This window comes from Colobus angolensis, unplaced genomic scaffold (genome assembly GCF_000951035.1).
Source record: "Colobus angolensis palliatus isolate OR3802 unplaced genomic scaffold, Cang.pa_1.0 Scaffold603, whole genome shotgun sequence".
Lineage (NCBI taxonomy): Eukaryota > Metazoa > Chordata > Mammalia > Primates > Cercopithecidae > Colobus > Colobus angolensis.
The window spans coordinates 8,947-18,961 of NW_012119633.1; positions in this window are offsets into that span (position 1 = coordinate 8,947).

Sequence of the window (10,015 nt, forward strand, 5' to 3'; positions counted from 1 at the left end):
AAGGAATGTTAAATATTATCAAAGGCTTTTTCTGCATTTATTGAGATAATCTTGTAGTTTCTGTCTTTGATTCTGTTTATGTGATGGATTACATTTATATATTGGCATATGTTGAACCAGCCTTTCATCTCAGGAATAAAGCTGACTTGATCATGCTGAATAAGTTTTCTGATGTGCTGCTGGATTTGGTTTGCCAGTATTTTATTGAGGATTTTCACATGAATATTCATCAGGGATATTGGCCTGAAGTTTTCTTTTTTTTTTTTTTGTTTGTTTGTCTCTTCCTGGTTTGGGTAACAGGATGATGCTGGCTTTATAAAATGAGTTAGGGAGAAGTCCCTCCTTTTCAATTGTTTGGAATAGTTTCAGAAGAAATAGTACCAGCTCCTCTTTGTATTTCTGGTAGAATTCAGCTGTGAATACATCTGGTTCTGGGCTTTCATTTTTGTTTTTGTTTTAGTTTTTTGGTTAGTAGGTGATTAAATACTGCCTTGAGTTCAGAACTTGTTATTGGTCTATTCAGGGATTCGATTTCTTTATGTTTTAGTCTTGGTAGGCTGTATGCATTCAGGAATTTACCCATTTCTTCTAGATTTTCTAGTTTTTCCATGTGGAGGCATTTACAGTATTCTCTGATGGTAGTTTGTATTTCTGTGGGGTCAGTGGTGATACTCCTTTATCATTTTTTTATTGTGTCTGTTTGATTCTTCTCTCTCTTCTTCTTTATTAGTCTAGCTAGAGGTCTATTTTGTTAACTTTTACAAAAAACACCTCCTGCATTCACTGATTTTTTTGGAGGGTTTTTCGTGTCTCTATCCACTTCAATTATTCTCTGATCTTAGTTGTTTCTTGTCATCTGCTAGCTTTGGGATTAGGTTGCTCTTGCCTCTCTAGCTCTTTTAATTATGATGCTAGCATGTCAAATTGAGATCTTTCTAGCTTTCTGATGTTCACATTTAGTGCTATAAATTTCCATCTTAACATTTCTTTAGCTGTGTCCCAGAGATACTGGTACATTGTCTCTTTATTCACAATGCTTTCAAAGAACTTCTTGATTTCTGCCTTAATTTCGTTATTTACACAGGAGTCATTCAGAAGCAGATTGTAAGAATCTGTGCATTCTGGGGTTGGAACACTAGTCCCCGGTGGCGTGGACTCACAGGTGGGATCATCCCGTCCATGGGTTACACAGTTCAGTGGAAAAATTAGTTTCCCCAGTCACACTCACTCACCACCTCCCTTGGCTAGAGGAAGGAGGTTTCCCTTTCCCATGTGGCTCCTGGCTTTCAGGTGGGCCGCCGCACCACACTGTTCTTCCTTCTCTCCATGAGTCACGCCAGCCTTCTAGACAACTTTGATGAGGGAATCCAGATCCTTTGGTTGCCAATGAAAGATTCACACACTTATCATGCTTTTTTTCAATAGGAGCTTCTGAAAGCTGCTGCTTCTAGTCAGCCATCTTGACTTCATCCCCAGGAGTAAAATATTAACAATAGATATATCTGCATAAAAGGTATACAAAAGTTCTTTGTACTATTTTTATTTTGAATTATATTTAAATGTGAATTTATTTTCAAATAAAAAATAAAAATGGGTTTCTAATAGGAAACTCTAGTAAGCCAATATAATTTCCCCTTCCATTTCGATGGTTGGTTTGCCCTAACAGAAAAATCCAGTAAGCAAATATAATTTTGCCTTCCATTTTGATGGTTGGTTTGGAACTTAGATATAACTAGATGAAGGCAAATAAGATCTGCATTGGCTTAGCACTGTGGCCTGAGGATAAGTCAAAGGTGATTTCACATCCAAAGTTGCAAAGGTTTGGGTAGCCTCTGGAAGCTTTGGAATTTAGCTGAAAGAAATGTTGATAGGTTTCAATTTATTGTTGAAAATTCAAAACTATGATTAACAAGATATTACTCAGAAATCATTGCAGGAGGTATATATATATGTGTGTGTATATATATACATACATATATACACAAACACACATACATGGGCACACATAAAAAATTTATGTAAGTTATAAATTACACACACACACACACATACACATACACACACACTGTAGTCCCTGTTTATCCTCAGGGGATATATTCCAAGACCCCCAGTGAATGACTGAAACTGTGGATAGTACAGAACCTATACATACTATGTTTTCTCCTATGCATGCATACCTATGACAAAGTTTAATTTATATATTAGACACAGCAAGAGATTAACAGTAGCTAATAACAAAGCAGAACAATTAAAACAATATACTGTAATATAAGTTACATGAATGTTGTCCCTCTCTCTCTCAAATATCTTATTGTACTGTACTTACTTATTTTCAGAACATAGCTGACTGGGGGTAAATGCAACTGTGGAAAATAAAACCAAAGATAAGGGGGGACTACTTCTGGATACAAATAGGAAATCATAAATGTGTATGTAATGTTAGTATATTCATCTGGTAAATGCCTGGCAACCAAAAAATGAAGTGCAATACAGTAACTATTTCTGAAAACTAAACTTGCTGACAGTGTCCCGGGTGAGAAGCAAAACTGAGAGAAAACTGTTGCAATTTCATGTTCAAATAGTGTCATGTGTGAAAAAAAAAAAAAGTAGTGATTTGCCACTATATATTAGTGTGGCATCTATTTCAGTTGTTCATGAAGCCCATTGATTTTCCACCTAATATAGAGAGAACTACTCTAACTGCTACTGCTGTTACTAATAGTAGTAACAATAATAATAATCTAGCAGTTGATGATTCTCAGCCATAAATTAAGGTGTGCAAACATTACATCTTCTTCCACTTGCTACAACTCACTTTAATGACTCTGGGCTTTCATTCTGCCTAACGCAAAAATAATCATCTTCATCGTCATCATCATCATCTAGTCATTACCAAGCTCATTTGATTTAGGATTTAAACATAATTAGCTGAGGTTGCTGCCCTCCTCCTTCTCCCTGAGAGATGTTATAAGGTGTAGAAGTGATAGAACTTACATATTATGGTGGGTGAGAATGTCTGGTTGTCCGTGGATTTCTGTGTAATCCTGTCTTCCACTGAGAAACTTGAAGGTCTATTCCTCAGGTGTATTCACACATGCACCCTCCCATTACTATGGTCTGGAATGCTAGTGGTGACACTGTTTTCTTTTGCTGACAAGCCCCTTCACTCTTCATCTTTCTCTCCCCAACTGTGAGTCCTTTTAATGTTCATTGGCTCTCTCTTAGGCCTTATATGTCTCATGTGTGTATGCGCTAGGTGAGTAGGACATACGATCTCTCAGTCCCTCTTCCTGCTACTGGAGTAAATAGGACTTTGTCCTTAGGATAATCTGGTAAGATAATTCACTAAATTATTATTACTCTACTGTTCCTGTTCCAAGCTGAACCTGGGGCCTCTCTACAAGACTTGCAGTCCCCTTGGGCTACATTCTATGAAGCAAGACAGGGCTGTCCTCTGACCTGAGTTGTCTCCTACCCCAAATATATTTTGGCTTTTCCCTATTTTATCCCACTATGGCCAAAAACACTCCCAAGCCAGATTTCAACCCAGAAGGGAGAGATAGGGCAAAGGACCTCTTGTGAGAGAATCAGACCAGTGATTAATTCATTAATCTCCTTTTATGGACTGAAACATTGTGTTTTCCCAAAAATTCATATTTTGAAGCCCCAATACTCAATGTGACTGTATTTGAAGATAGCCTTTATGGAGGTAATTAAGGTTAAATTAGGTTATAATAGTGAGGCCCAATATCCCTAATGAACATCGATGCAAAAATTCTCAATAAAATACTGGCAAACCGAATCCAGCAGCACATGAAAAAACTTATCCACCGTGATCAAGTCAGCTTCATCCCTGGGATGCAAGGCTGGCACAGCATACACAAATCAATAAATATAATCCATCACATAAACAGAATCAACGACAAAAAACACATGATTATCTCAATAGATGCAGAAAAGCCCTTTGACAAAATTTAACAGCCCTTCATGCTAAAAACTCTGAATAAACTAGGTATTGATGGAACGTATCTGAAAATAATAAGAGCTATATATGACAAATCCACAGCAAACATCATACCGAATGGGCAAAAACTGGAAGCATTCCCTTTGAAAACAAGCACATGACAAGGATGCCCTGTCTCACCACTCCTATTCAACATAGTATTGGAAGTTCTGGCCAGGGTAATCAATCAAGAGAAAAAAATAAAGGGTATTCAATTAGGAAAAGAGGAGATCAGATTGTCTCTGTTTGCAGATGACATGATTGTATATTTAGAAAACCCCATCATCTCAGTCCAAAATCTCCTTAAGCTGATAAGCAACTTCAGCAAAGTCTCAGGATACAAAATCAATGTCCCAAAATCACACGCATTCTTATATACCAAGAACAGACAAACAGAGAGCCAAATCAAGAGTGAGCTCCCATTCACAATTTCTACAAAGAGAACAAAATACCTAGGAATCCAACTTACAAAGAATGTGAAGAACCTCTTCAAGGAGAACTACAAATCATGGCTCAACGAAATAAAACAGCACACAAACAAATGGAAGAGCATTCTATGCACATGGATAGGAAGAATCAATATCATTAAAATGGCCATACTGCCCAAGGTAATTTGTAGATTCAATACTATCCCCATCAAGCTACCAATGACTTTCTTCACAGAACTGGAAAAACTACTTTAAATTTAATATGGAATAAAAAAGAGCCTCTATAGCCAAGACAATCCAAAGCAAAAATAACAAAGCTGGAGGCATCACGCTACCTGACTTCAAACTGTACTACAAGGCTACAGTAATCAAAACAAAACAGCATGGTACTGGTACCAAAACAGATATATAGACCAATGGAACAGAACAAAGGCCTCAGGAATAACACCAAACATCTACAATCATCTGATCTTTGACAAAACTGACACAAACAAGCAATGGGGAAAGGATTCTGTATTTATTAAATGGTGCTGGGAAAACTGACTAGCCATATGTAGAAAGCTGAAGCTGGATCCTTTCCTCACACCATATACAAAAATTAACTCAAGGTGGATTAAGGACTTAAATATAAGACATAAAACCATAAAAACCCTAGAAGAAAAGGCAATACCACTCATGACATAGGCATGGGCAAAGACTTCATGACTAAAACACCAAAAGCAATGGCAACAAAAGCCAAAATTGACAAATGGGATCTAATTAAACTAAAGAGCTCCTGCACGGAAAAAGAAATTATCATCAGAGTGAACAGGCAACCTACAGAATGGGAGAAAATTTTGCAATCTATCCATCTGACAAAGGGCTAATATCCAGAATCTACAAATAACTTGAAAAAAATTTACAAGAAAAAAAAACAAACAACCCCATCAAAAACTGGCCAAAGGCTATAAACAGATGTTTCTCAAAAGAAGACATTTATGCAGCCAACAGACATATGAAAAAATGCTCATGATCACTGGTTGTTAGAGAAATATAAATCAAAACCACAGTGAGATACCATCTCACACCAGTTAGAATGGTGATCATTAAAAAGTCAGGAAACAACAGATGCTGGAGAGGATGTGGAGAAATAGGAAGGATTTTACACTGTTGGTGGGAATGTGAATTAGCTCAACCATTGTGGAAAACAGTGTGGTGATTCCTCAATGATCTAGAACTAGAAATACCATTTGACCCAGCAATCCCATTACTGGGTATGTACCCAAAGAATTATAAATCATGGCACTGTAAAGACACATGCACATGTGTGTTTATTGCGGCACTATTCTCAGTAGCAAAGACTTGGAACCAACCCAAATATCCATCAATAATAGACTAGATAAACAAAATGTGGCACATATTCACCATAGAATACTATGCAGCCATAAAAAAGGATGAGTTCATGAAGCTGGAAACCATCATTCTCAGCGAAGCACCACAAGGACAGAAAACCAAACACTACATGTTCTCACTCATAAGTGGGAGTGGAACAATGAGAACACATGGACACAAGGAGTGGAATACCACAAACCAGGGCCTGTTGGGGGGTGGGGGGTTCAGGGAGGGATAGCACTGGGAGAAATACCTAATGTAAATGATGAGTTGATGGGTACAGCAAACCAATATGGCACATGTATACCTATGTAACAAACCTGCACGTTGTGCACATGTACCCTAGAACTTAAAGTATAAAGTATAATAATAATAATAATAATAAGAGTGAGACCATAATCCAATAAAATTAGCGTCCCTGTAAGAAGAGACGCAAGAGAGTTCATTCTTTCTCTCTCCATGCTTTCTCAGAGGAAGGGTCATATGAGAACAAATCTGCTATCTACAAAACAGGAAGCATGACCAAACCACAAATAGAACCCTACATGAACCTTGATCTTAGACTTTTCCAGCTTCCAGAACTGTGAGAAAATAAATTCCCATTGTTTCAGTCAAGCAATCTTTGGTACTTTGTTATCACAAGTAGAGTAAGACATCTCTCAATTCTGTATTTGCTGCTCAATAATCAGCTGTGGCTTGTTGTAGGTTGGAAAGCTAGTTCTAACTTTATCATGCAGGCATCCCTAATCTAGACTAATACTATATGCCGGTATATCTCAAACTTGAGCATGCATCAGAAAAACCTGGAGGACTTGTTAAAAGTCAGAGTGTTGGGCCACACCACAGTTTCTGATTCAGTGTCTTAGGAACTAAGATTTTGTACTTCTAACAAATTCTCAGGTGATGATAATACCTCTAGTACAGGAACCATGCTTTGTGAACCTATGCTATACCCCACAGTATATTAGTGCAAAATACTTACACTTTAGAATAAACGTTTGCTGCATTAGCGTGCAAGTATCTGTAATCTTTTAATTCAAAATCAAGCTTTTAAAACTAAAACAAACAGAAAGAAAACAACTCTTTCTTCTCTGAAAGTTTAACTTTTGCAATTCAAAAGTGCATTGACTTTCAAAATTACTATCTTTTCTGAGTTTTTAAAAATCTGTTTAGAAACGCAAGTGATTTTGTTCTTGAGGGATTCCTTTGGGTGAAAACTTTCTCCAGATAATTTGAAAGCCAGTGATTCAGGAGGTGAGGGGTCTCACAGAAGCAGGAAAGAAAAACTTTAGTTATCTCCAAATTTGATCCTCCCACAAAAATAACTACCATTTATTTAGTGTTAATGCCAGGCACTATACTATGTAATTATTTCCAAATTATCATTTATTTGTCACAATAAATTTCTTCTATATATACGACATTTTTGTTATTGTTATTGAAGTTGTTGTTCCTAGTTACAGATGAACAAAATGAAACTTAGAGAAGTTAAGAGACTTACCTACGTTTTCACAAGTAGGTGGCAGAGCTGGAATTCTCAGGCTTGCCTGAGTACAATTCACTCTTAACCACTGCTAGAAAGCCTTTCTGACAGAATTGGTTGTTGTTTTCTTTAAAGAAAATTTGTTATGACTGAAAAAGGAATTACCTAAACTTACTCAAACTTACTTATTAAGTCTTTTTTCTTTTGTAAGACACATTCAGGCTAAGTATTAGGAAAAATGTTCAAGTCAGATCTATCAGACTGTGAAATTACCTCTCATTGGACATGGTCACAACTTCATGCCCTTGATATTTTAAGTGGACGATACAGAGCACTGGGCTATGTACCATCTGAAACAACTTTATATGAGCAAGGAGATTGACCTCATAATCTTTCAATGTTTAATTTTTAATAGATACCTTAATATTCAATTTCTTTTGATTCAAGTTTCTCATTTGTTTAGTCATTTCCAGTATTTCTTCAACGGCAAACAAATGTTTGCTTTGGTCTGACCCATTAATCATGGGAGATTCAACCTAGAAAATGTGGTTATGGAATCCCCACCCAAATGTCAATAAGATGTATCTGCGTATCTTCCTCATTCTGCTTGATGAACACTATGGACACAGCATAGCCATCTGGCAGTGGGGAGAGAAACAGCATAAAAATGAGATATGCGTGTGTAGATAAAATGTCGATGAATGAATCTCTGAAAGCTAAGATGAAAGTGAAGCAGAACAGGCAGGTAAATCATCCTGATACTTGTGCTAGTGCTAAAATTATGTTCCCTTACTTTCCTTTTTTTCTTTCTGTTGACAGCAGTGCAGGTGACAAAAAATACTTTCAGTTTTGCTGCTGACACAAATACTGAAGCACAGAAAGCAGGTTCCAGTTTGCTGCTGAGAAAGCAACCTGCCCTCCAGATAAAAGAGGGGATACAATGATATTCACCTGTTTATGGTACAATCTGCAGTTTATACTCAAACTGGGGTGAGGGGGTTTGCAAAACAACTAAATGGAAATTCAATAAATGAAATGTGAGTAATATGAACTTTACCCCGTTCTTTTGTTGAGTTTTCTCACCCTTTGCACTGATTTTGATCTGTAAGTGTAGTGTAAGAATAGAAGGATAAAATTCTTTTTGAATCTCTGGTTACTAATCTTCATATATATATACATATATAAACATATATATAATTAGATAACAGTCAACATATATAGAATGCTTACTACATGCCAAACACTTTAAGCATCATTCTCATTTATTTCTCACAACCACTCCATGAGATAGATACCATTACTGTCTCCACTTTTACAGATGGGGACACAGGCTTAGAGAAGTTGAATGACTTTTCTAAGGTCACACAGCCAGGAGTTGGTGGTGAGGCTAGGATTCAAACAGGCAATCTGATTTCACAATCCGTGCTTTTAATAATCATGTTATACTGCCTCTCACTTCCACTGTTTAAACAAAAAATAAACATCAGTAACTTGATCACTGTTATGTAGTAATGACTGGGAAAATTTATCAAAAAATTATCTCTGGTGTGGATCTACCCATTTGTACTTTATTAAGTGCCTTTACTCAAATTTACAAATTTTACATTTACATACTCCCTTATTTGATTTCACAACAATCTTGAGCATTGGCAATGCAAGCAAATTTATTTCCATTTGTCAGATAAAGAAACTGTGTTTCAGAGAAATTAAGTAAATTTCTTAAATCTACACAGCTAATAAGACACAAACAAGATTTGAACTCCAAAACATGTGTACTTTCTGCCCTGCCGTACTTCAGCTAGATATCTGCCAGATATGAAGGAATTAAGAAGGAAAGTGAAAATTTTTTTGAAACAAACAATAATGGAAACACAACATACCAAAATCTGTGGGATTCAGCAAAAGCAGTAGTGAGAGGGAATTTTATAGTTATCAGTACCTATATCAAAAAAGTGGAAAAATTAAAGTGAACAATCCACTGATGCATTTTTAAAAAACTAGAAAACCATGAACAAACCAAACCCAAAATTAGTAGAAAACATAATAAAGATAAGAGCAGAGATAAATAAAATTGAAATAAAAATACAAAAAAAAATTGGATCTCTTCTTTACGTAATATACAAAAATCAACTCAAGATGAATTAAAGTCTCAAATATAAAATCCAAAACTACAAAAACCCTGGAAGACAACCTAGATAATACCATTCAGGAGATAGGCATGGGCGAAGACTTCATGATGAAGATGCCAAAAGCAATTGCAACAAAAGCAAAATTGACAAATGAGATCCAATTAAATTAAAAAGTTTCTGCACAGCAAAAGATACTATTAACAGAGTAAACAGACAGCCTACAGAATAGGAGGAAATTTTTGCAAACTATGCATCTGACAAGGGTCTAATATCCAGCATCTATAAGGACTTTAAACAAATTTACAAGAAAAAGATCATTAAAAAGTGAGCAAATGACATGAACAGACACTTCTCAAAAGAAGACATACATGTGACCAATAATCATATGAATAAAGCTAAACATCACAGATCATTAGAGAAATGCAAATCAAAATCACAATGAGGTACCATCTCACACCCATCAAAATAGCTATTATTAGGAAGAATCAATATTGTGAAAATGGGCATACTGCCCAAGGTTATTTATAGATTCAATGCCATCCCCATCAAGCTACCAATGAGTTTCTTCACAGAATTGGAAAAAACTGCTTTAAAGTTCATA